At 36.3% G+C, this 26,642-nt stretch overlaps 1 protein-coding gene across 2 annotated transcripts in view; it reads left to right on the top strand.

Annotated features, from left to right (window-relative positions):
* The window catches only part of AZIN2 (antizyme inhibitor 2), a 74,014-nt gene that overhangs the window by 13,078 nt on the left and 34,294 nt on the right, over positions 1-26,642 (top strand). The window contains exon 1 of one of the 2 annotated variants that reach the window (XM_074305412.1): positions 25,326-25,479. The exons of the other annotated variant lie outside the window; for it this stretch is intronic. The gene's annotated coding sequence lies outside the window, so the exon portion shown is untranslated. Of the gene's footprint in view, positions 1-25,325; positions 25,480-26,642 lie in introns of those variants that run through there. 2 annotated transcript variants of the gene reach the window in all.

Consider the following 26,642-nt stretch of genomic DNA (forward strand, 5'->3'; position numbering starts at 1 on the left):
AATGATTGTGGAAAACTTTAAGGACTTCTTATAATAGGATAAATGGAATATTGGATTTAGTTTAGGAAGACCATTGAAAAATAATCTAAACATCTTGGGCTTTAGTTTCTTCATCTAAGGTCTCTAGAGTCCTTTCTAGTTCTAAATCTATGAGTTTAAAATCCCTTGACTCAAGAGAGCCAATAAGAATCAAGAAACCCGCTTTGTCTAGTGTGAATAATCTCTAATTCTCCCCACAAAGGAAATAGATTTGGGGCTGCAGGAAAGATACCTTTTTTCTCATTGGACCCACAAAATTCAAATAGTTCAGAGGAGGAGGGCAAAATCTAGTATTCTGCTTTTCTATATCTGTCTCACAACCTTGTTGTTCCTTCACTTCAAGGACTGTGTACTGGGTTCTCATCTCTGGTACTGGTGACTGATAATATTGGGGGATTCTCCCACACTTCTCTTAATGAGGTGTGAATGGATTAAAAAGTACTAATCTCAATTCTCTACATGAGGCATTAATGGACCAGAAGCACAGATTTATAGCTAGAAGAGACCTTAAAGGTCACAGGATCCAGTTCTCTCATTTTACAAATGAAAAAACTTAGGCTCAGGGAAGTTGTTAGTCGGAGTGCCTATAATGTGTCAGGGACTCTGCTAAGTGTTGGGGATAAAAAGAAAACAAAAGATAATCCCTGTTCTCAGAGAATTCATAACCAAATTGAAGCGAGAACTTGACAACTATGTATAAATAAGTTACAGATATGATAATTTGGAGGAAATTAGCAAGGGGAAAATTCTGACATTGAAGGGGATTTGGGAAAGGCTTCTTATAGAAGACAGAATTTTAGCTGGGACTTGAAAATAGCCAAACAACCAGATAATAAGTGTCTTTAAGTAGAATTTGAACCACTGTCTTTTTGCTCTCAAGTCCAGAGTTCCATCAGTTATATCACACTGCCTCTCAACATATCCACATCTTCCAGAGGAGAGTCCTTTAAAGTTCCAAACAAAGGCTTACTTTTGGTATGGTTGATGGGCATATTGGCATATTGTCATGTTGCTCAAAGTCCCATCAAGATTCCATTTGCAAAATGAAGGGCTTAATCCTGGTCTTTCTGGCCCCTTCCAGCTCTGAATCTCTGAGCCTCGCTTAGAATGAAGACCCTTTGCTGAGCTGTGAATCCAGCCAGAAGAGCAAATCTTGAATACAGAAGAAATAAAAATATGATAACGGAATGTGTCCCTACTGGTTCTGATACTAGGGCATCAATTTAGTAAATATTAATCTTTGGTTCTGGCAACATTACACCATATAGCATCTGAACTGTAATTAGAGAAATGACTTGTGGAGACCAGCAGAAATGCTTTGTGAGTATACAAGCTGCCATTTTGTCAGGCCACGGAAATAGAGGAGAAAGTTCTGATTATGGTATTTAAGAGGAAAAGAAGGGAGGCTACCAGTGGATTGTTAAATTAATGCTAAATGGCACATCAGATAAGAGTTGGATCTGGAGTCAGGAACAAATTCAAATTCAGCCTCAGATGTTTATTAGCTGTGTGACTTTGTACAAATTACTTAATCCTTGTCTGTCTCAGCTTTCTTAACTATAAAATAGAATTCAAAATAAAACCTGCCTCACAGGGTTATTGTGAGGATTAAATGAGATTAATATTTGTAAAATGCTTAGCCCAGCGTGTATCCAAGTACACTATGGGTTTTTGATAAATCTGTGCTCCCTTCCTTTTAGGAAAATTTGGTTGTTTTTTAATTAATTAATTTTATTAATTATATATACACATATAATACAAATTAATAATTAAGTTAATTTAAGGTCAGAACAAAGTACCATCCTGAGGTCAGAAAAGACAGATAGCTAGGTATTCTAGAGATTAGAGCAGAAGACTGTCAGGATGATGTGGGATAAAATCCTGCTGCAGAAACTTACCAGCTGTGTGTGACTCTAAGTCACTACTCTCCTAAACTCAGTTTTCTCCTATGGAAAATGGATATAGTAATAGTACTTACCTTGCAAAGTTGTTATGCAGATCAAATGAGACAGCATATATAACATTTCATAAATTTTTAAGTGCTACATAAATTCTCATTATTTTTATAATTATTATATTTTATTGTTATATGATTACATTGTCTGGTTTCTCAAAAATATTCTTTTTTTCTTGTTTATTTTTATTTTATTTTATTTTTAAAATTAATTTTATAATTATAACTTTTTTTTGACAGTACATATGCATAGGTAATTTTTTTACAACATTATCCCTTGTACTCCTTTCTGTTGCGAATTTTTCCCCTCCTTCCCTCCATCCCCTCCCCTAGATGGCAGATATTCCCATACATATTAAATATCTTATAGTTTATCCTAGGTACAATATATATGTGCAGAACCAATTTTTTGTTGTTGTTGTTGTTGTTGCAAAGGAAGAATTGGATTCGGAAGGTAAAAATAATCTGGGGAGAAAAACAAAAATGCTCACAGTTTACACTCATTTCCCAGTGTTCCTTCTCTGGGTGTAGCTGATTCTGTCCGTCATTGATCAATTGGAATCGAAAAATATTCTTGACATAATTATGTCTCTTTGTTTCTTGTTTGAGGTCCAGTAGAAACACCCCCCCCTCCCCTCCTCCTCCCCTGTGGAGCAGTATGATAGAGCTTTCCTTCCCTGGTCATGTCGTATCCTCTGGCTATTTCTGGTATGCATTTTTGGTAGAGGCAGAATCTGTGATGAGAAGAAAGTCCAGATATACCTTAGACTCTGACATGAAAGTTGATTTTATTGCCCTGAGGGTGGGCTGAAGAGCCCCAGATGGAAAAACTGAAATGCAAACTTCTCTAACTTTTAAAGCAAAGAAATATGTTGAACTGAAACCTGGATTCTCTTTGCTGGGGGAATGAGGAAAGAGGAAGAAGGAAGAAGGAAGGGAAAAGGGAAGAAAAGCCCCAGAACAGAAGATGCTTGAAGAGTCTGGAACAATAATATCAGGAACTCAGAAGACCAGCTGACAAGCTACAAAGAGTCAGAGGATACCTGAGAACAAACAGGGTGGAAAGCAAAAACTGTATAATGACATCTGAAAGGGATCTAGTCAGAGTGAAGTCAGCCTGAGTTTTAGGTTCAGAGAACTCAAAAACAGGAATTACAAATGGAATTTGTGGGTTTCATTTGTTACATCAGAAAGCAGCCTGGGAATATTAGAATTCCCCTCTCCACTCACTAGCTTCCTGCACCACCTTTGCCATAATTAACCTCCAGCACTCCACATGACTTAACTTAACCAGACTGACCTCCCATGTCTGTAATATATATACATATATATATATATATATACTTTTATATATATATACTTATATATATGTATATATATACTGTCAAACTTCGCATATATACACATACATACATTTGCATTTTAACATTTATTTTTGAAATTTTGAGCTCCTAATTATCTCCCTTTCTCTACCCTGCCTAATACCCATTGAAAAGGCAAACAATGTGGTACCAATCGTACATGTGAAATCACGAAAGATCTATTTTCATACTAAATCAAATATATCATAGCTTCTTTTGAAGAATAACTTAGGTCCCACCTTCTATAAAATTAAATTTTTTTTTACTAAACATAAAATCTATTTTCTCTCCTTTTTTCTTCCACCTCCCCAGTGGGAAGAAAAAGTAAAACAAAACCCTTTCTACAAGGCTATTCCTGGTCCCCCCAATTGTAATGCCTTTTTCCTCTTGAAATTATTTTGTGTGGTACATAACAATAAGGCTTTAGCTGGCCTTCTGCAAGGGGACTGAAGTCTCTAAAGATCCTAGGAGTTGTGTTTCTTTCTAGCTTGGGAAAGAAGAAGCTAAAAACTAGAGGGTAACCTCACCCCCTCACTCTATAGTGGGAGTTTTGGAGAATTTCTCCAAAGTGAGAGAGTAAAGAGATGGAGGTGGTTCAGTTTTCCTTGGTCCATGGAGCATGAAATGGTAGAATAGATGGTTACAGGGACTGACAGTAGAGACCTGCCCCAAACTTACAAATGCAATCATGAGGAATGAAGTCTAAAGAGACGAGTGAGAGGGGGCATTAAACTATTGCCTGTGAGGGGTGTTTGTCTTGAATGTTTCTCTAGTGGCTAGAGCAATGACAATAGACAACTGTGGATAAATATTCATTAGGCACACTGTGCCAAGTGCTGGGGATATTAATAAGGAAAAAAAGAGAATCAATCTCTATCCTCAAAGAGATTGCAATCTGAATCTATGAGTGACTGCATTGCTGTATGCCTGTGAAACTTGGATAGTCTACCAGCACCACATGAGGAAACTGAATCACTTCCATTTGAATTGTATTAGGGAGATTCTGACATTTACCTGGCAGGATAAGATACCAGACACTGAGGTGCTTTCTCCCTCTCTTTTTCTCTCAATAGCATTTTATTTTTCAAAATACATGTAAAGATAGTTTTCGACATTCATTTTTGTAAGACTTTGTTCCAAATTTTTCTCCCTTCCTCCCTTACCTTCCCCCTCCTCAAGACAACACTCAATCTGATATTGGTTAAACATGTGCAATCTTTTTGAAAGATATTTACATATTCATTATATTCTACAAGAAAAATCAGATCAAAAGGGAAAAATCATGAAAAAGAAAAAATGAACAAGCAAACAAAGGTGAAAATTTTATGCTTTGATCTACATTCATTCTCCATAGTTCTCTCTCTGGATGTGAGTGGCATTTTCCATCCTATCTATTGAAATTGTTTTGTACTAACTGAAGTCATTACTTGAATTAAACTACCAAGTATTCAAACCCTACTTCGGAGAAAGCACCTCCAATGGGTGGGACACATTGTACAAATGCCAAATATATGCTTTTCAAAAGACTACTTTATGGAGAACTTAAAGAGGGCAAGCACTCACATGGCAGTCAGAAGAAGAGATGCAAGGACACTTTGAAGAACTTTGGAATTGATTTCATGACATTGCCCAACATGGCATAACCTTATCAGAGAAGATGGTATTCTCTATGAGCAAAGCAGAACTGAAGCTCAAAATAAACATGAGATGTGCAGATTTAGAGAATCCACCCCAAATATTCACATTGACTATTTGTGTCCAACCTGTGGTGGAGCATTCCAGGCTCGTATTGGACTGATCAGTTGGATCACTATAACTTGATTCTAACACAGTGTTTCATTTTGGTCCTCTTCAAGAATGAAGGGCAACAACCAAGAGTGTCCAAGTGAGAAATCAGCTGCCTGAAGAAGCTTCCTCCTTCAATGGAGGTTTTTTGAATTGATGGGACTATCCTTGGTCAGAAAGGCAGAGTGTGGTAATGAGATGGGGTACTGAGGTTGCCAAGATCTTACAGGAAAATGAAGTTATTCCCAAAATGAGATCCCTGGGATCTAATGGAGAAGTTCCAAAGTAGTGCAGTCAGGTGAGGAATGAGGAAAGAAATGACAGAAAAAGGCAATTAGAGGTCCTTACCCTCTTCCCTCCCCCAATAATGTCCTTTCATTCTATTAAAGACTGTATCTGATTACTCTAACATTTTTACTGATAAAACCTGTGGGTGATCCTGTCCTTGTAGGTTGTAGTGTAGGTTTGTTGGCGCTATGAGGATGGAGCTCTGGAAACCATATAGGAGAGAATAACCTCTTGGCACAGGATCCCAAAGCTCTCTAATGGGCGGGGGCATCATAATAAACCATTCCTACACTTCATAACTAAACTTCCAAAGTGTATTACTATGCTATATATACTGGTTAACTTGTATATATGCTATACTATGTATATAATTACCATACTATATATAGCATACACACTGTGCACATAGTAGAATTACTATGAACCTCAGGCCTTTTAAAATGACTTTATCAGACATTAGACTAATACGGTGGTTCCAAGGATTACATCTATAGCAATCCCATGACAACTTTAAACCAACCACTCTAAGACTTTTAGAATACTAGATATTTTATTTACTTGTGTACATGTATTTTCTCATCCCCCATTCCAGTTGAAAGTAAACTACTAGAGGTCAGAGTCTGCTCGTATCTACCAGATTGGGACAATCTCTCTTTTCTTGCAGCATCCAAAGGAGAGCAAGTGGGATGAAGATTTTTTTTTTACTCAAATCTATTGCACCTTATACCAATTTTGTCAAACTCATGTAGAAATAAGGGCTGTTAATCCTTACATAAAGATTCCTGAGGACCTTATATTGACTTAGAAAATCACAGATCAACATCAACATTATCCATGTTCTAATGTATTTTTATTTATTTTGTTAAATATTTATTAATTACATTTTAATTTGACTGCTCTTGGGAGTATTATAAGAGGCAGTTTTGACACCTGTCTTAGCCAGATCAAGTATTCAATAAATGTTTAATTGAATTGAATTATAAGGCAACAGGCCTGCTCTAGTTCATTAACCATAGCATTTCCTGTCAGTCAATAAGTGTTGACATAGCCACCAGTTAGTCAATAAGCTCTTATTAATTGCCTACAATGTACCAGATACTGTGATAAGCATATACCTTAATTAACCTTTGAGGAATTTAGAGGATGACAATCAGTCTTTTCATAAATTGCTCATAAAGGACTCCAAATAGTAAGTCATATGCATAAAAAGCATATGGTGGGGAATGGAAATAATCATTTCAAATACTGGCTTGTGTAAAGGAAATTGTATGAAGTATTTTAGGTGAGCTATTAAATTTTTATTGGGAACAAAATTTATATTTTTCTGGATAAACATGTTGTTTACTGAACTGAGGTTCAAATCTTGCCTTTGACATATATTGGTTATTTGATTCCTAGGCAGATTGCCTAACCTTTCACAGATCTGGGCAGTACTCCAAGACTTTTAAGTTGCAGAGAGGGTGCTAGCCTGAATTGACAGAGGGGATTTTCTGATTCTGGAATTCCCATTATTAGTGTGTAAAATAGGGCTTGGCTTTACACATATCCAGATCATCTAGCACAGAGATATCCATCCATCTGGGAAATACAAGGATGTGCTTCTGGGAGAAAACTTTCTGCCTTGTCCTACCATGAGAGGAAGAACAGCCTCTTTTATTAATAACTTAGATGGATGCATTTTTAAAAATATTAGATCTGGACAATATCTCTTTTCCTGCAACTTCCAAGAGGGTTGGAGTGGGATGAAAGTTTGGTTTATTCAAAGCATGGGGGCCAGAAACTGAGTTTGCCCTCTTCTTTGGATTGTGTGGACAGACTTGAGGACCTGATTTGGTGCCCAGGGTCTGAAATCTGTCCTTTCTAGGACCTATTTAAGCATTTGTAGGTTGAGCATCTCTGATCTCTTCTGAGGATTCTTGTGGCATTTTGGGATGCTAGTTCAAGTTTGCATCAGAGTGGAATCAAGGTGCCTACTGAGTTGGTTCTACATGGTGGACAACTCAGATGTTATCTCCTCTTGCAGAATAATGAACGCAGTGGCAAGATGCCTTTATGCAGGCTTAAAGAAGGTAGTACATAAGCTCATTTGGATTCCATACTCTATTGTGGGACTACTATGATGCTGGAAGTGTTTTATGGCTTATGCAGAGTCATATGCAGTCCTCAAGCACCACAATATCACAATGATAATTTTCTCCAAGTTGTTTAAATAACAATAATAACCAGCATTTATTTAGCATATTAAATTTTATAATGCCTTTTATGGACTAAATACTGTAGGTTTTATTGCCTTCCCTTTGCAGAGACCAGTCTTTGGTCCGCTATGTTATATTTTCTTTTTAAAGTAAACAGAATCATAACTTCAGAAAATTCAGAAACTACAGGTGTAACATTCTCTCAATTTTCAGAAAAAACTGAGGCTTGGCAAGTGAAAGCTAGTTGCCCAAATTTACTGAGAGTCAATGGTCAAAGAAAGGCTATAATTGTAGTCTTCTGATTCGAGCCCAGAAGACTTTCCCTTGCATCATAATGCCCCTCTGATGGGCAGGCTTCATTTTCCCTTTAAGTTCTTTTTCCCCAAGGGGTTTTCTGAGAAAGTTCAATCTTTTTTCAATGAGGACGATTTCTTAGTGAAAACTCCCAAACTCAGAAATGAAAGGATTGTGGGCTTGGTCCAGACAAAGGAAATGACTGTCTCTAAAACTGTGGTTTCCTTCTCTCATTATCTAGGATCAGTCAGTCCTAGCCTGCCTGACAACCTCCCTTTCCAGCTGTCAAACTAGACCTAGATTACAAGTCTTTTTTTAACTTAACCTTTTCTTCTGAAATGCATACCAGAATTAGAACCTATATCCTGTAACCCACATCTTGATGACTTTAAAGTGCAGGACCTTGTAACACTGAACAGGGAGGAAAGGTTAGTAGCCTATTGGTAAGGAATCTGCTTTTCCTTCCCTCTCCCCTCTTCTTCTGATGTCTGAAATTTCTTTTTGGGGAGACAAAGCCTTTCATTACATTATTAGAGGCCAAAATGAAAGCAGTGCTCCTTCCAGGTAAAACAGGGACTCTTAAAGTGTGTGTGTGTGTGTGTGTGTGTGAGCCACAAATCTGTTGAAACCTGTAGATCCCTTTTCAGAATTTAAAAAAAGTTAATTGAAAGAAATGCCAAATTTCAGTTAAAATTTATTGGAAATAATGTAATTTTTTGTCTATCCAAGTTCAAGAACCTCTTCAAATCTATTCTATATACATGGACCCCAGTAAGGACCCTTGTAATATGTATGGACTTATATTCATAAATAGTGGGGTACATGGATATATTTTTTCAGTTGATTTGTGGTTTAAATTGTGTTAATATTAAATTGTAAGTGACACAGGGATCTCTACTAACCTATCTCTTTCAGGATTTCAGAGAATCTGGTTGCCAATCATTTTTTAGTACTTCCTCTTATATGAGTGGCTTCTTTGGCCCCTTTACTAGTGACTCCCATATTGTGCATATGGCAGGATATATTGTTCATGCTCTATGGATAATGCCTTGCCCCCTGAGATTATCTGTTTACAATGTTTATGTCTTGTGTTATGGGCCAGAAGTCTGTACTTGAAACAAGGATTCTTACAAGGTGCTAGCTAACTTAGTGGAACTGATTAGACAGTGGATATCTAGTTTAGAATGGTGATTAATAGTTCTCTAGCTCAGTACATGTACTTAGTACTTAATATAGTTCTACAAGATTGACACCTATTCTACAAGATTTACACTTATGGTAATGTAATTATAATAGAGCATATAAATTGGGACAAATTCAGCCAGACAGAATCATTTCATCTCCCACCTTTGTGGTGGCTGGAGGCTGGAGCACAAGCCTTTGGATTGGGACAGATTTCAAGACAGACACCATAGTGGTGGTCCTCCTGCCTTCCCCACAGAAACCAAGACACATTCTGGAGGACCTTCAGAAAACTAGCCCAGGCCCCAAGGCAAGGAAACTAGATTGTGAAGGAGATAATAAAAAAATTTGGACTTTATCCTGCTATTCTTGTGGTGATTACTCTGACTGAAAAGAAGGCTGGTCCCTGGTTGGGTAAATTGTGGTATATGAAGGTTATAGAATATTATTGCTCTGTAAGAAATGACCAGCAGGAGGAATACAGAGAGGCTTGGAGAGACTTACATCAACGGATGCTGAGTGAAATGAGCAGAACCAGGAGATCACTATACAACAATACTGTATGAGAATGTATTCTGATGAAGTGGAAATCTTCAACAAAGAGAAGATCTAATTCAGTTCCAATTAATCAATGATGGACAGAAACAACTACACCCAGAGAAGGAACACTGGGAAGTGAATGTAAATTGTTAGCACTACTGTCTATCTACCCAGGTTACTTATACCTTCGGAATCCAATACTTAACGTGTATTTTTATATGAGTAATTTTTTTATAACATTATCCCTTGTATTCATTTTTTTCCAGATTTTCCCCTCCCTCCTTCTACTCCCTCTCCTAGATGACAGGCAATCCCATACATTTTACATGTGTTACAGTATAACCTAGATACAATATATGTGTGTAAATCCAATTTTCTTGTTGCATGTTAAGTATTGGATTCCGAATGTATAAGTAACCTGGGTAGAAAGACAGTAGTGCAAACAGTTCAATTCCCAGTGTTTCTTCTCTGGGTGTAGTTGTTTCTGTCTATCCTTGATCAGTTGGAAGTGAGTTGGATCTTCTTTATGTTGAAGATATTCACTTCCATCAGAATATCTCTTCATACAACATTGAAGTATACAGTGATCTTCTGGTTCTGTTCATTTCACTCAGCATCAGTTGATGTAAGTCTCTCCAAGCCTCTCTGTATTCCTCCTGCTGGTCATTTCTTACAGAACAATAATATTCCATAACCTTCATATACCATAATTTACCCAACCATTCTCCAATTGATGGACACCCATTCATTTTCCAGTTTCTAGCTACAACAAAAAGAGCTGCCACAAACATTTTGGCACACACAGGTCCCTTTCTGCTCTTTAGTATTTCTTTGGGATATAAGCCCAGTAGTAGCACTGCTGGATCAAAGGGTATGCACAATTTGATAACATTTTGGGCATAATTCCAGATTGCTCTTCAGAATGGCTGGATTCTTTCACAACTCCACCAACAATGCATCAGTGTCCCAGTTTTCCCACATCCCCTCCAACATTCATCATTATTTTTTCCTGTCATCTTAGCCAATCAGACAGGTGTGTAGTGGTATGTCAGAGTTGTCTTAATTTGCATTTCTCTGATCAATGGTGATTTGGAATTCTTTCGTATGAGTGGAAATAGTTTCAATTTCATTATCTGAGAATTGTCTATTCATATCCTTTGACCATTTATCATCAATTGATCAACTTTAAACTATTCACCAGTTTGAATGACTTCTACATACTTTCCAATTTGTCAATGTTCCTCCTAAAATGTGATTTCCTTAGAAGAAAACACAATATGTCAGATATAGTATGTTTAGGGTAGAGTACAATAAAACCATCTCTTTTTTATTCCTGTAGAACTATAACTTTATTTTTTCCTTTTTTAAAAATAAGTTTTTAATAACATCTTTGGGGTTTCTTATACATCATCATGGTTTCCCCAAGTATTCTTTTACCTATCCCTCACCAAGAACTGTCACATATAAAAATTAGTATTTTTTAAAGATAAAAAAGGAAAAAGATGGAAAATCAGCATAATTGATTAGAATATTGAAAAAAATCTCAAAACATTCCAATGTTCAACCTTTATGTACTTTCCATCTCTTCAAAGGGGAAATTTTTCTCTTCTTTTTTCACGTCATGCTTATTTTTTGTTGTTTTTAAAACATTCACTTTTTGGGGTGGTTGTTTTTCTAGTTATTGTTGTAGTCATTGTATAGATTGTTTTCTTGGCTCTCCTTAATTTACTTTCTATCAGTTAATGCAGATCTTTCCAAGCTTCTCTGTATTCATCACATTGACCATTTCTTAGAGTAATATTTCATTATGTCTGTGTATCACAGTTAGCTTATTCTCCAGTCAGTAGGCATTTGTTTTTTTTTCAAATCCTGTGCTATCATAACAAATATTGCTATAAAATATTTTGATGTATTTGAGGAATTTCTGCTTACCAATGGTTTTCTTGGGGTTATATAAGCCTAGCAGTAGAATCTCTGGTTTAAAGAGTAGGGACATTTTAATTACTTTGTATAATTCAAAATTATTTATATAATTCCAAATTTCTGAAATGACTGTATTGACTCATGGTGCTATGACTTTTTTTTCCCCTCTGAGGCTGAGGTTAAGTGACTTGCCCAGGGTCACACAGCTTGGAAGTGTTATTAAATGTCTGAGACCAGATTTGAACTCAGGTCCTCCTGAATTAGTGCTATGACTTTTAACATAACTCAGGATAGTTTTAGCTTTCTCTGTTGCTGTCTCACTGTTCACTCACACTAAACTAAAACTTCCATTTTTTCCTTCACAAACTGTTCTCTAGCCATACTTCTCTTGGCCATACTAATGAGTTTTTTAAAAATAAGACTTTATATTTCTTGCTGTGAAATTCATCATATTCAATTCAATTTCATGGTCTAATAAGATATTTCCTAAGACAATCATCCAATTTGTTGTTTGTGTCTTCTGAAAACTTTATAAGCATACTAGTAATACATTCATTTAATTATTGATAAAGATGTTAAAAGATGTGCTCCAATGAAGGCCTTCTTCCAATATGACTGAACCATTAATGACTACTCTTTGAACATGGTCATTAAGCCTAATTGTATTACTGTCTAGTTCATTTATTTCCATTTTCTTTCAAGAATAGCATAAGAAACTTTATCTAATATCCCTAACCTCTAGGCAAGCTATATTTACATTTCCCTAATTCTATAACTTAGTTGTTCATTCTTCATTTCTAGAGAAACTTCTTTTCTGAAATTTTTAGGCCATTGGGGTTAAATGACTTGCCCAGGGTCATGCAACTAGTAACTGTGATGTCTAAGGTTGGATTTGAACTTAGATCCTCCTGACTTCAGGGCTAGCACACTATCCAGTGTTCCATCTAGCTACCCCCTTCATCCTTCATTTTCAAAGAGAACCAATGGGAAGATAAAAATCAATATTCCAGGATGCAGTTGATGACCTTGGCATTTCCAATGTCTGACCAAGTTCTAAGGGCTCCACAACACCTGCTTCAGTCATTCCATTGGGGGAAGTCTTCATATAGTCGTAGTAGACATCCCTCCTTAACTCATCACTGGGTTTGAGATTGTCAGTTACCCTTAAAACCATCTCCCAAGATGGTTTTACTGGGATGTGGCAATTGTGCATGCCATGGTTTCTTGGAGCCACGACCACAAGTGAACTCATCCACCTTTGCTGTCCATTTGCCACCAAACTTTCACTTATGACTTACTTAGTAACCTTTCAAAAAAAGGAAGAAATATTACTAACCTTATAGTGAGAGTCAAATTTGGAGTAGCATTTCCTAATTGATTCTTCTGCCTTTTTGAATGCTGCAATTATTGTTAAGGCAAATCCAGAAACTATTAGCTGATCTATTTTTGGGAGAGAGTCAGAAGAGACAGACACATCTAGAGATAAAGACAGAGACAGAAATATAAGGAGAAACAGACAGTAAAAAGAGATAGACTGATGCTAGAACATGTCTGGATAAGTGGAGTTCTCTGCCAATCCATATTTGTGGCCTTCTCCTTATTTAGTGTTTCTTGATGTCCTAATAATCTACAGTACATAATGGCAAAAATGTTGTTTCTTGCTCCATTGATTCATCCAAATGTTTTCCATCAGATTTCTCCCTCTGGTTTCTAAATTTCCTCTCATAAATAATATAAATATATTCATAATATATAATTCATAACACAAAATGCCAACATCTACAGAGTCACATTCTTATTATGAATCTCATTCCACCAAGTTTCGATTATACTTACACAAGGTTAAATTTTTATTTTGCTTGTTAATTAGGCTATGGATATTTCTTTATTAAAATCAGAAATCATTAGTTTCATTACTGGCTCCTTCATTTGAATCTCTCTACTTTGAAATTAATAGTACTGTTTTGTTTCTGCCATGTAATTATTCTCAAATCTAAATAAATTTTAGATTTAGATTTTATTAAAAGATAAATATTTTTGGTAGAATCATGAATTTCAAGTTGAAAGGGAACTTAGAGACGATTATGGGCAACCCTCCCTTTTTACAGATGAGGCAGGTGAAGCACAGAGAGAGTCACACAATTAGTCTGAGGCAGGATTTAAACTCAGATCTTCCAGAGTCCAAGTCCAGTATCTTATGTAGTACACAATGATTCCCCTTATCATCTGGCTTATATCTTAACATCTTTTTTTTTTTTAAACAGGAATTGTCACCTAAACTCTCTGAGCCACAGTTTTTTCATTTGTAAAATTGTAATATATGCATTATTTCCTGAACAGGGTTACTATGAGGAAAGGATTCACCCACATGCATATACAAATGTAGATTACTTTCTTGGCTTCTGTGGCTGGGGTCCAGAAAAATATAAAGTGATGAATCCGTTAGAAGAAGCAACAGGAGAGGGCAGCATCATGAAATGGGGGAGGGGGGAGAGGGAAGAGAGAAAATCTGTGCATGGAAGGGGAACTTCACTGTTTTAAAGGCAAAAGAAAAGCAGTCATACAAATCCTGAGATTTGACAATTAAAAGATTATTGAAAATTAAAAGATCAAGAACATTAGTGGAAAAAAAACAGAAAAAAATAGGGATTAAAGGGATCCACCATTACTATATAGCTAATTACACAATAAAGCCATTCTTACCACATTTTTTGATAGTGGTTAAAAAAAAGAAAAGAAAAAAAGGCAGACTGGAGGAATAGGCTATGTAATGAAGGCCTAAGAAGTGAATAGAGAAGTCCATAATTTAAGGTACCTCAGAATACAAATGAATGGGAGGGTTTCTTGGCCTGGACAAACTGCAAGGAAAATTGCAAAGCAGTTAGGCATTACTTTTTATTAAACACATCAATACATTAATATGTGCCCAGGAGAGAGATACTAGGATGGTGAAAGGAGTAGAGAATATACTATAAATGCATATAAAGGAATTGGGGTTATTTCATTTGAGGAAGAAAAAATTTATAGGAAGAACATTTATAGGCTGTCATCAAATATTTAAAGGGATGTCAAGAGGAATTAATTAGATTTGTGCTTAGCACCAGAGGACAGAACTTGCAGCAATGGGCAGAATTTACACAGAGAAATTTGAACTTTTTTCAAGGGGAAACATTCTACCAATCAGATCTGGATCCAAGTGTGTCCTCCCTTCCTTTCTCCTTCTCTCCTTTCCCTCTTCTTCCTTCCTCCCTTTACTATTCTTTACCCCTTCTCTTCCTCCCTCTCTCCCATACTTGCCATGTCTTTACATTAACTGTTGTTAGTTGTGAGATTAGCGATCTACAAATCTGAGTTTATGGCTTTGTGGGCATAGATTTTAAGAAAGAAGCAAACTTGCCCTGTGGTCACACCAAAACTGGATGCTGGAATATGTGGTGAAAATTGAGAATGAACATGGCCGTTGTAAAAAGCTAAAATTTTTTGGGATTAGAAGTTGACTTGGACAAATGGATCTCTGACTCTTCCCATATATTACCTCTTACTCCTATCCTAATCTTTAATAATGACCAAATGAGATAACATATGTAAAGTGCTTTGCAAATATTAAAGCACTAGATAAATAATAGCTATTATTATCTCTCAGCATGAATATCATCTTCTGTAACCAGTGTCTTTCATTTATATCTTAACCTTTGAACCTTAGTTCTCTCAAGAAATGTTAAAACTGTCCCAGTAAGTTATGTTGGCTTATGATTACTCAAATTCCCATTCAATTCCCACAACTCTTATCTAGTAAGGAATTGTTCCTACCTGTGACACTTTACCTAGTCGCTGATATACATTGACCTGTCCTTAGGTGAAATGTGAAACTATGGAGCTAGGGATTATAATGTGCAATTTTTGGTTGTTCAGTCTTTTTAGTTGTGTCTCTTTGTGATCCCATCTAGGATTTCCTGGGCAAGCATATTGGAATGATCTACCATTTCTTCCTTTAGCTCATTTTACAGATGAGGAAACTGAGTTAAGCATAATTAAGTGATTTGCCCAAGGTCACATAGCTGGTAAGTGTCCAAGGCCAGATATGAAATGAGAAAGAAGAGTCTTTCTCACTTTAAGTCTAGAACTCTACCTATTATACTACCTAAGGATGTACTGCTCTGAGAATGTCCAATACTTAGTCTATATAGGATGGATCAGAGAGAAGTAAAAGAGATGATGAGTTTGGAATATACTTGGTGATGAGAAAACATGGTGGTGATAATAATAATAGCTCAGATTTTTGTATTGTTTTCCTGATTTCAAAATTATATATATATATATATATATTCCTCATTCCTCAATGATATATATATATATACATATATATGTATATATATATATATATATATATCATTCCTCCTCTTAGCCTCTGAGCTGAGTGCCATTATTAATTCCATTTTTACAGATAAGGAATCTTTAAGTAAGTGATTTGCTAATGGTCTTGTATAAATATCTGAAACTGCATTTGACCCTAGATTTTTCTTGCTTCAGTTCTCACACTATTGACTATAGTACATTGATTCTAAGGAGAAAACATAGGAAGAAAATATGAGGTGAGTCAATGAAATTGAACCTAAAGGAAAAAAACTAGTAAGGCCTGGGAGACATGAAGGAGGAAATGATAGTCATCGTGTTTGTATTGGGGAATCCTCTCATATCTTCCTTGTGCAGAGCGAAGGCTGTTTTAGGGCACTAATCTGTACCAATCTGTGTCTTAAAAGTACATGCTACTAGGGACCCAGAGCACATGGTATAAAAGAATTGGAAAGATAAGTGATAAAGAAAACTATGTTTAGGCACTGCCTATCCCAATAGTATTATCTAAATTTATTTCCAATTTTCCAACTTAGAGAACAATCCTGGTGACAGTGGTATTGAGCCTTTATACTGATCATTTTGCACCCCATCTTTGGTTATCAATTACCCTCTACCCTAACTCTCGCCTATAGATTATACGAGGGCATTATTTGATAGTCTACCTAAAATGGGAATTTGTCAGTGTTTGTTCAGCTATTTCGGCACCTCATATACATGGAGGGACTACAAAAGTCACAAAGTGTCAGTAATTCTGCTGAGAGCAGAAGGAAGATGAGAATGGCAAGCTGAGTCAGCACCTATGGCCAAGGACAGCTCCAGCAGGATTTCTAGCTGAGCAGCAGCTTTGTGAGGCTAGGAAAGACTTGTTTCATTTTGGGGTTTTGTAGCCTCAAGACTAGCCTGGAATTTAATAAATGCTTGAAGACTGATTGACTGGTATATCTCCATTAGTTGATCATTTGAAGTAAGGCGAATCTGTAATAAGGCCTTCTTGAGATTGCCTAGTTTGTTTTATTATAGATAACTATTTGAACCCCGCCCCCCTTCAGTGTTGGAGCATGACAAGAATCCTTGTTTAATAATTTTATAAAAACATTTGCATACCTGAAGATGACTCAAGACTCTGGTTTTCTATTTCAAGGTCTCTCTTGCAATGGGAAAATTGGAGCTCACAGATTTTCTGACAGTGTTATGTAGTGGAAAGGGCGGTGTACTTATAAGAACTGATTTTGAATTTTACTCATGTTTTCCAGTTGTTTGATACTGAGCAAATAATTTTATTTGTCTGACTCTGTTACCCCATTTGTAAAATTTGAATAATATTACTTGTGTGGGTTTGTGATAGAAAGTACTTTGTATATCTGAAAATACTATGAAATTAAGTGTTTTCTTATTCCTCTTATGTTCTTGCAGAAAACAGATAAGTGTTTGGATAGAAAGGGCCCTGGTACTGGTGTCCAAGGACAACACTGTCCAAGAGAAGTAAAGAGGATGATGAGTTTGGAGTATAGTTGGTGATGAGAAAGCATGGTGGTAATAATAATATAATAATAACTCATGTTTCTATGTTGTTTTCCTGATTATATGTAGCTTTGGGGAAGTCACAATCTGGGCCTCAGTTTTATCTGTAAAATTATATAATGAGGTCAATTAATTAGCATTTCATGATCTGTGATCTAGTTAAGAATTTTAGGTGGATTTCCCTTTCATGTTCAGTGGCTATTATTATCCCCATTTAACAAACTGAGGAAAACAAAAGCGATTTGCCCAAATAAGTGAGGCTGCCCTTGAACTTGAATCTTTCAGATTCCAATGCTCTATCTACTGTGCCACTCAGCTGTTCAGAAAAAAACAAAACCAAAAGATTTTTTTAAAATGGAAGAAAATGCAATTCTCTAGCAAACTGCTGATCAACTGTCATTAGTGGGCAAGTAATTGTGTCCAAGCATAACAGCACCATCCCTTCTTCCCCTCCCCAACCAATAGCTCTGATTTTAGCTCAGTCTTTTAAGGTGTCATTTAGGGAACTGATCCTTGTAGAGTTGCAACCCTGTAGTACGTGTAGCTCTATTTTTTGGCAGCAACTTCTGAAGATGCAGAAAAGAAAGCTCTTGACATTCAAGTCCTAAATGGTTCAATATCAAGAGAGAGATATGGTTTTATGAATGGAGATAACATTAAGGAAGATGCATTATCATTTACTTCTCTGCTGCATACTAAGTTCCATGATCTCTTCCCGTGTGACTTGCATCTGAAACTTTCTATATATATTGTGTCCTTCTGTTAGAATATGAGATCTTTGAAAGCAAGGACATTTTGCCTTTCTATTTGTATCCCCAAAATTTAACATAATCCTTTGCCCAGAGTAATCAAAAATACTTTTTCATCGATTGTGTTTTTTTATAGTAATGGAAGAAACAAAATCTCAAAAGTAGATATGAATCTCCTTTCTTTTCCCTTGTAATGTGGAAAGACTATATATGTGGGAATACTGCAATCAGCAGTCCAGGACTATTACTGTGGTCCAGATGATTAAACTGTTTGTTCTTTTGTTAAAAGGGAAGGACTCTTTAGGTGGGGGGTGGGGTAGAGTAGATTCAGAAAATAATTGTGATATAAAAAACAAAAAAGTAATAGTAAAAACAAACAAAAAGAAAATAGATTTGCTAACTGTTTTTGTACCACATAGCCCTTAGAGAGGTGGCTTGTGGCATCAAGTTAATTGGACTTGACCCAGCTTCACACAGAGGCAGAATTTGGGCCCAGAGTGTCCCTGACTTGGAGGTTCACTCTGTTTATTTACTATGACTTTCAACCACCTCCCTAGCTCTCTCTCCCCTCTCCCCTTAGATTTAAAGCTCCTTAAAGACTGGGGACTATTTCTTTCCCTTCCCCCAAACAGACACTACATAAAATTAGTATTTCTATAGGCACAGCGGAAAAGAAAAAGAGAATTGGATTTGAAACTCTCCTATGCAGAGCTTGCTTTTCTTCTTAAAGTATATATTAAGTTCAACTTAGGATTTTTAAAGTTATCCTGCTTAATTGCTTTTTTTTCTTCTCTCTTTTTGTTCTATGCATTAAAAAGGATGCTTCAATGGTTTTTCTTTTCCTTCCTTCCTTAATTCCTTCCTTAATTCCTTCCTTCCTTCCTTTTTTCCTCCCTTCCTTCCTTCTTCCCTACTTTCCTTTTTCCCTCTCTCTTTCCTCCCTCTTTTCCTTCCTCCCTACTTCTCTCCCTCCTTCTCTCCCTTCCTTCCCTTTCCTTCCTTCCTTCTCTCCCTTTCTTCCCTTTCCTTCCTTCCTTCTCTCCCTTCCTTCCCTTTCCTTCCTTCCTTCTCTCCCTTCCTTCCCTTTCCTTCCTTCCCTTTCCTTCTCTTCCTTCCTTCCTTCTCTTCCTTCTCTTCCTTCCTTCCTTCCTTCCTTCCTTCCTTCCTTCCTTCCTTCCTTCCTTCCTTCCTTCCTTCCTTCCTTCCTTCCTTCCTTCCTTCCTTCCTTCCTTCTCTTCCTTCCTTCCTTCTCTTCCTTCTCTTCCTTCTCTTCCTTCCTTCCTTCCTTCCTTCCTTCCTTCCTTCCTTCCTTCCTTCCTTCCTTCCTTCCTTCCTTCCTTCCTTCCTTCCTTCCTTCCTTCCTTCCTTCCTTCCTTCCTTCCTTCCCTTCCTTCCTTTCTTCCTTCCCCTCTAATTCCTCCCTTGCTCTCTATTCTTTCCCTTGTTCCTGCTCTCATCTTCACAAAAAGAAAAGCAAAACCATTGTAATAAATATGCACAGTCAAGCAAAATACATTCTTACATTGACTATGTCCAAAATGGATTATTCTGCATCTGGAGAAGGTCAGTTTTATTGATGAACCAGTTTCCTGTGCATCCACATTAGTTTCTTTATACAACTATTCTCTTTCCTCTTCATATGAATAGTTTCTATTTGTGTCTTCTTTTTCTTGAGAATTTCAATGAATATGAAATTATCATTTTTCATTTGTATCTTTGATGTTGAATATAGAGTTTTCACAGGAACTTAATGTTTTTGAATTGCACTGAATTGAAAGGAAGCTAATGAAAGCTGAGTTTAGAGACAGGGTCACAAGTAGTTCAGTATCAGTGTAAGAACAAAGAGTGAGAAAGAATTGTCTCAATCAATGTTCATTCACTCAAATACTCTATGGGTGAATGCATCTATCTATCCATCTATCTTTCTCTCTGTCTGTCACCCTGTCCCATTCTCTGTCTCTGTTTCTGTACCTATGTCTATCTGTCTCTGTCTGTCTTTGTCTCTCTCTCTTTTGGCCTGCTCATACCTCACTCCAGTATCCTTAGAATTCCTTTCAGCTGGGGACCACTCTCATTGTCATTTGCCTCGTAGCTCTCCATAACAGCTAAGTTTAGACAGGGGTTACTAAGTGAAATTGTTCTCCAACTCTCAGAATCACAGAATTTTAAAGTGATATCAGAGGTCATCTAGTTTTATCCATCCCCCAAACAAATCTCCTATAACAGACACCCACCAAATGACATCCTGCATTTACTTGAAATGAGGGAGAGGGATACTGTATTTAGACATTTCCCATAGCGCTTAGCAGGGAGATTTCCTTTCAGCAAACTTAAATCTGCTTTTTTGCAACTCCTACCAATTGCTTCTACTTCTGCCCTTTGTGCCAAAGGGAATAATGTTAGCACATGATGTTATTGTCAGTACTTGAAGAAAGTTATCATTTCTTCCCAGTCCTTCTCTTCTCCTAATGAAACAATCCCAGTTCCTTCAGTGGATTATGATATGGCAATCTCAATATCTATCTCATTTCTATTTTTCCTGGATGTCTTTCCTCACACCCCCTAAAATAGAATTCATTATCTTTTCTATCAACCCATTCTTTTCTAGAGTATACCATTTCATCCCACATTCTCTTATTCCTAAAACCTTGCAGAACAAATACAGACAAAAGATAAAGAAAGAGAGAGAGAGAGAGAGAGAGAGAGAGAGAGAGAGAGAGAGAGAGAGAGAGAGAGAGAGAGAGAGAGAGAGAGAGAGAGAGAGGAAATACTTTAAGCCTCCTCTTCCCCTTAGAGAAGGATGAGGAAATATAAGAGGAATTTAGAAAATTGATCTAGCAAATCTGACTTGGGCATGATATAGTAGAGGTGTGGGCTTCTAATATCTCTGCATCTGTAGGAGTTGCCAAAGCAAAACAGCTAACAAACTCCTGGTTTACTTTTATAATAATTTATATCTATAATATAATTATATATCATAATATAATAATATATGTATATTTATAAGAAATAGAGCAATAAGGAGAACTATTATTCTGAATCTTATTTCACCAATGAGAAGGAACTGATTACTGATGGGAATTTTTTTAAACATGTTAAAATATATGTTAAATCCAATATGTATAAACATATTTATACAATTCTCTTGCTGCACAAGAGAAATCAGATCAAAAAAAGGAAGTAAATGAGTAAAAACAAAATGCAAGCGAACAACAACAAAAAGTATGAGAATGCTATGTTGTGGTCCACACTCAATTTCCACAGTCTTCTCTTTGGGTGTAGATGGCTTTCTTCATCACATCATCATTGGAACTGGCCTCAGTCATCTCATTGTTGGAAAGAGTCACATTCGTCAGAATTGATCTTTGTATAATAGTGTTGTTGTTGTGTACAATGATCTCCTAGTCCTGCTCATTTCACTCAGCATCAGTTCATGTAAGTCTCTCCAGGCCTCTCTAAAATCATCCTCCTGATCATTTCTTATAGAACAGTAATATTCCATAATATTCATGTACCATAACTTATTTAACCATTCTCCAGTTGATGGGTACCACTCAGTTTCCAGTTTCTTGCCATTATGAAAAGGGCTGCCACAAACATTTTTGCACATGTGGGTCCCTTTCCTTCTTTTAAGATGTCTTTGGGATATAGGCCCAATAGAAACACTGCTGGGTCAAATGGTACACACAGTTGGATAAATTTTTGAACATAATTCCAAATTGCTCTCCAGAATGGCTGGATCTGTTCAAAATTCCATACAACGTATTAGTGTCCCCAGTTTCCCCACATCCCCTCCAACATTCATCATTATTTGTTCCTGTCATCTTAGCCAATCTGAAAGATGTGTAGTGGTGTCCTCATAGTTGTCTTAATTTGCATTTCTCTGATCAGTAGTGATTTGGAGCACCTTCTCATATGATTAGAAACAGTTTTAATTTCTTCATCTGAAAATTGTCTATTCATATCCTTTGACCATTTATCAATTGCAGAATGGCTTAGATTCTTATAAATTTGAGTCAATTGAAATGATGGGAAATTTGAAGACTAAGTAATAAATTCTGAGAAGTTAGGGAAGCATCCCATGGTCTGACATGCATTCTGTGTTTTGGGGAAGCAGATTTCAAAAGATTCAGAAAAAGGTTAGGTAGTATCCCATGGCTTAAAATACATAAAGGAAGTCAGCTCAGAAGAGATGGGAAACACTCAAAATGAAAATCTGAGGGCATACACAAACAACTTAAAAGAAAAAGAAAAGGAGACCCCACCAATATAGTTATATAGGGAATTTATTGACCAACTTACATTAAAAAAAAAAGACAAGGACATTTTTCAATGATAATTTTTTTCTCTTTTCTCCTTCAAAAATTTCTTTTTTATAAGGGATAGATTTTGGGAAGAAGAGAGAAGGAGTAATACAGAGGAAATGTAGGCAATGAAAATAAAAAATATCAGTAAAAATCTTTAAAAAAGACGTGTAGGAGATGGAAGCAAAGATGAGTAAGGGAAAAGAAATGCAAAGTCATGACATGCTCTTGAAAAGAAGTATCAGGAGAATTACAGCTGTAGATCAGTTGAGGTTGGTGTGAAAATAACAAAAAAGTGGTTTTTTCCTAAATAAAAGTATATTGGGAAAAAAATCAAAAATTGTTTGGGGATGGATGATACCAGATGGAGAGAAGGTATAACTAAGCAGTTATTATTTTGTTTCTATTTTCCTCTGCCAAGGAGAATGGTGCTTTGACTGGAAAGGAAATAGAACAATTCATAGTTAGTTGAAATTTTAGATCAGTAAGGCGATAGTAAGATAAGAGTCTACCTATTAGACTTTAAGAATTTAAGTCACTAGACCCAAATGAACTATGTCCTTTTATCCGTGCACATCCTGGTGCATATAACAGTTGAGCAGCATGCTGTTAATGTTTAATGATCTCCTTATATAGTGTAATTAAATAGTACAGTGAATAGAGTATTATTCAAATTCGGCCTCAAATACTTGCCTGTGTAACATTGGGTAGGTCATTTAACCCAGATTGCCTCACAAAAACTTCATCTCCTTATCACTGACTACTTTTAAGATGAATCTGTATTATTAACTTTTTTTTCCTTTAAAAGTCTAGGCAAAAGAATAAATCAAGCCGAAATGTATTTCTGACATATAAATAATCATGCTGCATTTGACAATTGACTTTGGAACTAGTTCAGCAAATTCTAGCAAAGCTTTGCTGCTGAACTTCTGTTGGGAATCTTAGACTGGGAAGGACTGTAGGATTGGAGAAAGTAAATGTTGCCCTAGAAGAAAATCACAAATGAGTTTGAACTCAGTTTTTAAGAAATGCTGGTGAATGAGCCTCTAGAAAAGCCAAATGGCTTCAGAAATAACATCACAGCCAATCTAACATTATTTCATTGTCTGACAGTTACCAGGCTGATAGACCTAGGAAATGCTATAGGTAAAATCTGTGTAGATTTTTGGCAAAACATTTGACCAAGTCCCTTATACCATCCATATGAATAAGATGTCAATCACTGTACTAGATAATATGTCTGACAATATAATTAAGAGGATTTGAAACTGGTTGAATGACCAGATCCAAAGAATAGTCATTTAACGGGTAAATGCTAATTTGAAGATAAGTTTCTGGAGGAATATCCTGGGGATCTACTTGGTCTTATGTTGTTGAGGGTTTTTAATTAATGACATTATTTTATATTTTTCCCCTTTATGCACTTAATTTATTTTTATTTTTTTAAATAATAGCTTTTTATTTTCAAAATACACACAAAGATAGATTACAACATTCACTCTTTATGCACTCATTACAAGCCAAACTGGATTGCTAGCTGTTTGTTGAATGTTAAATCTATCTCTAAATAGAGAAGGAATAGAGAGCAGCTGAGTGGCTCAGAGGATAGAGCCCTATTTCTGCAATCAGGAAGATTTAAATTCAAATCCATACTTATCTATCTATATCTTTACACACACACACAAACACATATAAACTGTGTGACCCTGGATAAGTCACTTAACCTCAATTTCCCCAATTGTAAATGAGGATCATTAATAGTATCTGCCTGCTAGGGTTGCTGAAGATCAAATGAAATAATTTTTAAAAGCACTTAATATAGAGCCTGACACATAGCAGGTACTTAAAGCATAGGCTTTCCTCTATTTCTGAAAAGTGCTTCCTTCTCTTCTTTCATTATTCTGTCTCTTTGAGGCTCAATTTTCTCAATGGTTGGACTAGGTAGAGGTGCTTTCCTTCAGATACTTTCTTGCATTGCTTTAGTTCTAAATTTGTGATGCTTTGCTATAAGAGGTTGAAATAGCATCAAGAATATAGGGTTGGTATTGGAATCAGATAGTGGAATCGGAAGACCTGCCTTTGACATCTCTTGGTTGTGGATCATGGGTTTAACCTTTCAGCGTCTCAGGCAACTGTCTAAGATGATAACTTCATAGTATTTCTAAATTGAATCAGCAGAGAAAATGTCTATATTGGTAGTTCCTTTCACTGAAGGATTCACTGGTTCAAAGGAACATACATACCCCATCCTTGTTTTGCTCCCTTGACAAAAAGTGATTCTATACCAGTGGACCACAAACTTTGAAAGTTCTCACTAAGCTAAAACAGAACTTCAAATTTAGGTCTAGAAATAGACTAAGTCTGTACTTCAAGCACTGGCCTAGCTAATTTCAAAGCATTTCATCACTAGAAAATTTGCCACTAGGTGATGAACATGAAGACTATCACCTGTATTATCTACACTGTATTAGGTAGCACCAACCACAAGCTACATATCATTAAAATAATGAAATATAATTTCATCTAATTACATTGGGGTCATGATTCATGCATGTTTTAGCCCATTCAGTTGCTTTCATCATCCAGTATACTCCTCATAGTCCTTGATCACTTGTAAATTTGATAAGCATGACATTTATGCCTTTATCAAAGTCACTAATAGAAATGTTAAATAGCCATGCATAGAGTCCTGTGGTACTTCACTAGAGATTTCCTTTTGGTGTTGACCAATGATTTAAGTGTCTGCCTCTGTGATGGATGGGCTTGTCTTTGTGTGATGTTATATTCTATTTGTGAAGTAGTGGTGACACTAATCTGTATTTCCATGTTTTTCCTTCCATGGGAGAGGGGAAATGAAAGAACAAATGATAAAGGAAAACTAGGACTCTTGTGGTTTGAACAACGTGGGGACAGAGGGGAAAAAAGAAAATGGAAGGAGAGGACAAACTCATGTCCAATTGCAATGGAAGTAACAGGAGAAAGGGGAAGGTAAATAAGAACTGGGATCAGTAAGTCCTGAAACTTAGAGAACAAAACACAAAGGGATGGAGATCAGGCTACTAGAGATTTTGGGTTGGGAATTCAGGGATAGTTTGGAAAGTCCTTTACAAAAAAAAATTGAGACTTTCCACTGGGAACTCCCTTTCTCCCTTCCTCCTCACCTGACAACCTTTCTATCTCTTCTCATAACAGATTAACCTCATTCCCACCATTTTCTTCTTTACTCCAGTCTCCAGAGAAGAAGTAGATTTTTCCTAAGATCACCCTTTCTACATGTACCTTTGATTTGATTCTTTTTCATCTTCTTAAGCAGATTTCCTCTCACCAATCTTCAATCTTTATCTACTGGTTCTTTCCTTGCTGTCTCCAAACATACCCAAGTCTCCCCTATTCTTGAAAAAAAATCAAGACAAATCTCATTGGATTTGATCATCTCTCACTGTCGCCCTACATCTCTCCCCTTTCTCCCTCCCCCCTTCTCAGCCAAATTCTTTGAAGAAGCCTAGATACACTTGGTATCCTCTTTCTTTTCTATAACTCTATTTCAATAACTCTATTTCAACCTCTTACAATCTGGCTTCTGATTTTGCCATTCAACTGAAACTATTATCTCCAAAGTTACTAATGATCTCCTAACCATTAAGTCCAGTTGCTGCTTTTCAATTTTTATCCTTGACTTGTATGCTGCATTTGATACTAAGAGTACTCTCTTCACCTGGGTTTTCATGACACTTTCTCATTCTCTTCTGCATCCATGTCGTTTTAACTATGAGTGTGATCTAACACTTTGTTCTGGACCCTTTTCTTTTTTATTTCCATACTCTCTCTCAGTGACCTCATAAACTTCAATGGATTCAATTATCATCTCTATATAGATTATGCCCAAATCTATAGATTCCATCCTTATCTCTTTGAGCTCTAGTTCTGTAACACCAAGTGCCTTATAGTATATTTTCAAAAAGTCTAAGCAGCATTTCAAACTCAACATGTCTAAAGTAGAATTCATTATATCTCCCCAAATTCCAATCTAGCTTTCTTCCAAACTGTTGAAGACATGTTTATCTTCCCAGAGATCCTGGTAGAAAACCTCTATATCATTCCCGAATCCTCATTTTTACCTATATAAATGTCAACTCTGAAAACAGATGATC

This window comes from Sminthopsis crassicaudata, chromosome 3 (assembly GCF_048593235.1).
Source record: "Sminthopsis crassicaudata isolate SCR6 chromosome 3, ASM4859323v1, whole genome shotgun sequence".
NCBI classification, from domain to species: domain Eukaryota; kingdom Metazoa; phylum Chordata; class Mammalia; order Dasyuromorphia; family Dasyuridae; genus Sminthopsis; species Sminthopsis crassicaudata.